Consider the following 6886-nt stretch of genomic DNA (forward strand, 5'->3'; position numbering starts at 1 on the left):
TTGTCCAAGTATCGACAAATTCGCCTAAGCAATATTTTTGTTTTCCTACAACATGACTCTTGACTCCTACACTCAATACACCAACTAATAAGGCAAGCAAACCATCTGCCTTCTTTACCATCTATCTACTTGCCATTTTCGAGGACCTATGATCTTGGACCCCAAAATCCCTCTGTGCATTATTGCTGTTGAGGGTCTTGCCATTAACCGTATACTTTCCCTTTACAGTCAACCCCCTGAAATGGAAAAACCTTACACTTGCTCGGATTAAACTCTATCTGCCATTTCCAATTCTGTTACTGATCTAAATCCTGCAGGTTACTTTGCCTTTCTCTCTGTTCACAGCTCCAGCAATCTTGGTGTCATCTGCAAACGTACTAACCAATCCTTTTGCGTGTAAATGCAAGTTGTTTAACCTGTAACAAACAACAGAGATCCCAGTACTGATCCCTGAGGCACTCCACTGGTTACAGACATCCAGCCGGAATAACACACTTCCATCTTCCACTAAATCTAAATCCAAATGTAATAAAAACGAACTGCAGATGCTGGTTTATATCAAAGATAGATGTGATATGCTGGAGTAACTTAATGGGGCAGGCAGCATCTCTGGACAAAATGGATAGGTGACGTTTTGGGTCTGGATTGGCTTCAAATGACTTCTGTAAATTGTCCCTAGTGTGTAGGATAGAACTAGTGCATGGGTGATTGTTGGTCAGCGCTGACTCGGTGGGCTGAAGTTTCCACCTTGTATCACTAAACTAAACTAAACTAAACTAAATTAAACTAAACTAAACTAAACTAAACTAAACTAAACTAAACTAAACTAAACTAAACTAAACTACACTAAACTACCATCAGGCAAGAGGTACAGTGGCCTGAAGTTCCACACCTACTAATTCAGCTACTTTCCTACAACCATCAGGTTCTTGAACTAATCTGCACAACCCTAAAGGGCCTGTCCCCCGAGCATGCGATTGCATGCGGCAAGCGCGACCTAATATGGTCGCTTGAGCCGTACGGACTCGCGGGGCCGGTCCCACTTTGATCGCCAGAGCCGTATGGAGTTGTGCGGAGCTGGTCCCGACATCACGCGGGGCTCCGAAAGACTGACAGTGTTCAAAAATTCCGCGCAGCAACGGCCTGCCGGCCCGCAGCTGCCTCGACACCGTACGCACCACCTCGACGGGCGTGCGCAGCGTCTTGACGCCGTACATCACGCACGAACTTCCCACGGATTTCGCTCGAACTTCACGTCACTCACTCAACCTCCGCGCGGCCCCCGCTTCTGGTTTGGTCGCGCTTGTCACATGCAGTCGCATGCTGGTGGGACCGGCCCTGTACAGGGATCACTCGACCTCCGCGCGACCCCCACGCGGCCCCCACTTCCGGTTTGGTCACGCTTGCCGCATGCAGTCGCATGCTCGTGGGACAAGCCCTTAATCCTACCTTGCCAATGAAATGGCACAGACCACCTCTTGCACTACCATGGGCTTGTTTTCTAATTGTGTTTTACACTTGTTGTTTACAGTCTTTTTCATTTTTGTATTTGAGAATTTATATATAATTTACGTGTAATTGATGTTTTTGTGTGTTGTTCGAATCTATGTACCTGTGATGCTGCTGCAAGCAACATTTTCTATGTACCTGCACCTTACCGTAATTGTGCAGGCAACAGTAAACTCAACTTAACCTGGCTTGACCATAGGGTAATGATTATCGAGGTAACTTCTTTCCTCTGGCAATGTAACATGGCTGCTCACTATGTAATATGGCTCACTATCTGGAGTGTGACCTGAACACATACATACAAACTAGAGCATGCTACTTAGCCCCTTGAGTCCACCACTGCCATTCAGTAAGATCATGACAGACCAGCTTGTAACCAGTTCTGTATCCCCTTGTATCCCTGGTAATCTGTGACCCCTTTGCATGTCCGATATCCGTCTGCTCCTGTCTTCAAAATCTTCAGTCTCTGCTTCCACCACCTTTGAAGGGGAGATCCAAAGATTCACTACCCTCTGAGAGAAATAACATTGCCTCAGCTCTGGAATGAGTGACCCATTCTTTTTAAATAGTTCGAGATGCTCGCCCCACAAAAGGAAACACCCTCTCCATATCCACCTCTTGAAATTATTTATTTAAATTAAGTCCCGTCTCTCACTTCCAAACTATCTTCAACAAGCCTTGGCTGTCCAACCTTTCCTCGAAAGACTACCTGCACATTCCAGGTGCATAATGTTTTTCAAGCTGGGGCTGTGGATAATACGTGTGTCCAGGTATCCCCTTCATTTTGCACCGACAGCAGGAATCTTCGTCTACATCAGCACATTACCACAGGCGTGTCTTTTATGGGCAGGAGGATGGTGCAGTGGGTAGAGCTGTTGCCTCACAGTGCCAGAGACCCAGGTTTGATCCTGATCTCTGGTGCTGTCTGCCTGGAGTTTTCACGTTCTCCCCGTGACCCTGGTGCTTGGTTCCTTCCCTCATCCCAAAGACATGCGGGTTGGTGGGTTAAATTGTTCTGATATTGTACGTGTGGTGGAATCTGGGGGGGGGGGTGGGGGATAGTTGATATGATTGTGGAGAGAATTTAAAAACAATTGAGGAATGATGTAGGATGTACATGGGTGGTTAATTAGTTTAGCTTAGAAATACAGCATGGAAACAGGCTCTTCGGCCCACCGAGTCCACACCGGCCATCAATTACCCCATTCACACTAGTCCCATGTTATTCCCACTTTCTCATCAACAAGGACCCACGAGGCACATCTGTGGGGTATGGGAGGAAATAGGAGCAGCCAGAGGAAACCCAAGCAGTCACAAGGTGAAGGTGCAAACTCCACACAGGCAGTAGCCAAGGTCAGGATCGAACCCGGGTCTCTGGCACTGTGAGGCAGCAGCTCTACCAGCTGCGCCACTGTGCTGCCCCAATGGTTGGTGTGGACAGTGGGCCAAAGGCACTGTGATTCTACATTGAACCAAGGTCGTAACACACTCGACTAAAAAGGAGCACTACTTTAAATAAGAATAACATCATCATCCAAACAAATTCTCTGTCCATTATCATATTGAGAGCTGCTTGAGCTCACTGAGTTTATAGTGACTGTCTTTGGACGGAGGCAACACTTCAGAAATTACCTCCGTAAATTAAAAAAGAAACAACAGATGCTGGAAATCTGACAACAAAGCAGAAATTGCTGTGACCACTCAGCAGGCCAGGCAGCATCTGTGGAGAGAGAAAGAATTAACCTTCCAGGTCTGAGACCCTTCAACAGAACATGTATGTCTCAGAAATTACTTTATTGAATATGGGATTATAAAGTCTTAGGGATTAGAGTCAGAGAATCATACTGAGCAGAAAAAGGCTATTTGGCCCACTATTTCCATGCTGACCATCAAGTTCTCATCTATACCAATCCACATTTCTAGCACTTGATCCATAGTTCTCCATACATTGGTGACTCAAGTGCTTCTCTAGATCCTTCCCTAGTGTTGTAATCCCTGAAAAGGGGCAGACAGCTGGCTCGGGCAGAGCTGTCTTCTGACTGGCTCCGTGACTCGCGGATGGCCAGCTTGGCCAGGCCTAAGAGCAACCCAACCACAACATTTTCAGTCCCACCCTCTCCCCTAGTGAGTTATTATTGATAGGAGTCACTCGCAGTCCGTCAGAGCAAAGCTCACAGTGATCAACGCAATGTGTTTGAAAAAAGTGTGAAAACAAATATTCCCAATGTGAGGCCAAAACATTTTTCAAAATTAATCCTTAAGTACTGTGCAAAGAAGTGAATAAACATGTGCCACAAATGTGAATGTGGGAGGCAGTGTGTACTCTCTTTCCCTACGGACAGCACTTTGCCAAAGTATACTGTTTATAAATAAATATCACTGCTAAAAGTTAGTCTCGTACCACATTCACAACAAATTACCCAGTGTCTAAGTACCAGTGTCTTAACTTCATCCCACCAGGTACTTGACATCACCCCCATCAAATAAATACCCTCGAGCATAGTTGGGAAACGCACAGGGATGCATCACAAGTTCATAAGTTATAGGAGCAGAATTCGGCCATTTAGCCCATCGAGTCTACTCCGCCATTCAATCATGGATCAGAGGTCAGCTGTACCTCCACACAGAGAACGGGAAGAGAATGGAGTGGGAAACATTGCAGGAATGGATGTGGTCTCAAAGTCAACACAGCAAAGCGCAATAAAATGATGATAGGTGGTTCTACCTTCCTCCGAACTCCATGGGGAGGGATCTGAGCCACAGAGGTGGGTTGGCCACCTGATGGAGACCGAGGGAAGCTCAGTGTGGGAGATCTCTCATGAAATTGCAGCTTTAATTCATGAGTTGTGTTGGTGGTTAATAAGTTGCCTGTTTGGTGCATGAGTTGTCCCACTGGGTTAAAGAGTTGTCCCTCTAGGTTCATGAGTAGGCCCGCTAGTTAATAAATTGGAATTGCATCTTTGGTTCATGTTAGTGTGATGGTGATGAGTGTTATGGTGAGAGTGATGGTGACCACCGCTATGTCTTGCCAGGAGTGATGGGCATGGACACCATGAAGAGGGACCTTAACCATTCTCTGCCTGGGCCATTGATATCATCATCTGGACACTGAGTGGTTTCATAGAGAGCATGGGTTACATGGCCCCTGCCCCAGTGCCTCTCGTTGGACAAGATAATGCTGCAGAAGGTTGGTGGCATGTGCTTGGTCAACATGTGGACCGGGTATGAAGAACCAGTTGGTCTTTCCCTGAAGGTCTGTTCTATAACCATGAAAAATGGGTTAGAACAAAAAGCACAAAGGAAGGTGGAACAATAAAGCAAGGAGTGAGGAAACAACTCAGAGTAAAGCACAGAAGGAGGCCATTTGGCCCTTTGTGTCTGTGCCAGGTAATAGTAGTCAAACCAAGTTAATGTCCTTGCAGTTTTCACAGTGCTGCTGTCTCACAGCTCCAGTGTACCAGGTTCAATTTTGAACTCCAGTGCTACGTGTGGGATGTTTTTTGACTGGGTGGGTTTCCACTAGATGTTCCAGTTGCATCACTAATCCCAAAGACTAAAATTGTGTTGGCAGAATGGTGGCTATAATAGGTGAGCGTTGGAATAGGGGGGTGGTCGATGGGTATCATGGATAATAAAATAGAATTAGAAATAAACCCTATTTTCACACAGAGGGTGGTGGGTGTATTGAACAAGCTGCCAGAGGAGGTAGTTGAGGTTGGGACTATCCCAATGTTTAAGAAGCAGTTAGACAGGTACATGGATAGGAGCGGTTTGGAGGGATATGGACCAAATGCAGGCAGGTGGGACTAGTATAACTGGGACATGTTGGCCGGTGTGGGCAAGTTGGGCCGAAGGGCCAGTTTCCACACTGCAGCCCTCTATGACTCTATGAATCTCGAAAAGGGTTAGTGTAAGTGGGTGCTTGCTGGTCAGTACAGACTCAATGGGCCGAAGGGTCTATTTTCATGCTGAATCTCTCTATGAGTCTAGGATTCCATGCAATCTCTCTAGTTTGTGGTGGAAGTTCACCAATGTCAAACTCACACTATTCTTTGGGGGAACGGCTGTAACAAGCCAGATGATAAATACTTTATTCAGCAGTTGATCCCATCTGATGCAGACACAGACCCACAACTAACCCCGACAAAGGACAATGCAGTACGAAAAAGGCCACAGAGGAATGGAGGCAATTAATGCTACCAATGTGCAATGATATAGCACCTTTAGCTTCATACACAATCCCAAGGTGCTTGTCGAGACTCTGATCAAAGAAAATGTGAATGACATTTTAAAGTATTGTTCAAACTGATTGAAGGAGTGTATGATACAACAATCATAGATACAGAATTTGACTGGAGTGATCCCTTGCCTGATCTGCAATTTAAAACGATTTTTGTGGTCTGACTGTGAACTGCAACTGTGTTTGGCACAGACATGGTGGGCCAAAGGGCCTGTCCCTGTGCTGTACTGTTTGATATTCTACATTCTGCATCCTGAGGCAAAACTGTGGGGTGGCATGGTGGCGCAGAGGTAGAGTTGCTGCCTTACAACTCAAGAGAACTGTGTTCGATCATGACCAAGGGTGTCTTTACGGAGTATGTACGTTCTCCCCGTGACCCCGTGTGTTTTCTCTGGGTGCTCCAGTTTCCTCCCACATTCCAAAGACGTGCAGGTTTGTAGGTTAATTAGCTTTTGTAAATTGTCCCTAGTGTGTAGGCCGAGAACTACAGGAGATCATTGGACGGTACAGACTCGGTGGGGCCGAACGGCCTGTTTCCAAGGTGTATCTCCAAACTAAACTAAACTAAACAAACCTGTCATGCTGGCTAATCTTTCACCCTCTCACTTATCAAGAACTGATCTACTTCTGACTCAAAAACCACCCTTCGTGGAAAAGATTTCCACAGGGGTACGACTCTGAGAAAAATTCACCTAACTTTATTTTAAATGGACAATCTCTCATTTTCAGTAATTCCTTGTTCCAGATTCTACCATAGGGGGAAGCATCCACTCTCCATTCATTCTGTCAAGACTCCTTAGGATTATAGCAAAGTTCCTCTTCACTCTTGTAATCACTCACAGACACAAGCCTAGCCTGACCAACCTTTCATCATAAGACTTTTTGAAGGCATTAGTGGGTTTGAAGGCACTGGGCCTGTATTGGCTGGAGTTAATAAGAATGAGGGGGGACCTCATTCAAACTTATTGAACAGTGAAGGGCCTGGATAGAATGAATGTGGAGAGGATGTTTTCACTAGTGAGAGAGTCAAGAACCAGGGGCCATAGCCTGGATATTTTTAAGGTAATTATTGACAAATTCTTGATTAGTGTGGGAGTCAGGGGTGTCAGGCAAGAGAATAGGGTTGAGAGGGAATAT

Source organism: Amblyraja radiata, chromosome 7, assembly GCF_010909765.2.
Source record: "Amblyraja radiata isolate CabotCenter1 chromosome 7, sAmbRad1.1.pri, whole genome shotgun sequence".
In the NCBI taxonomy this organism is placed as follows: Eukaryota; Metazoa; Chordata; class Chondrichthyes; order Rajiformes; family Rajidae; genus Amblyraja; species Amblyraja radiata.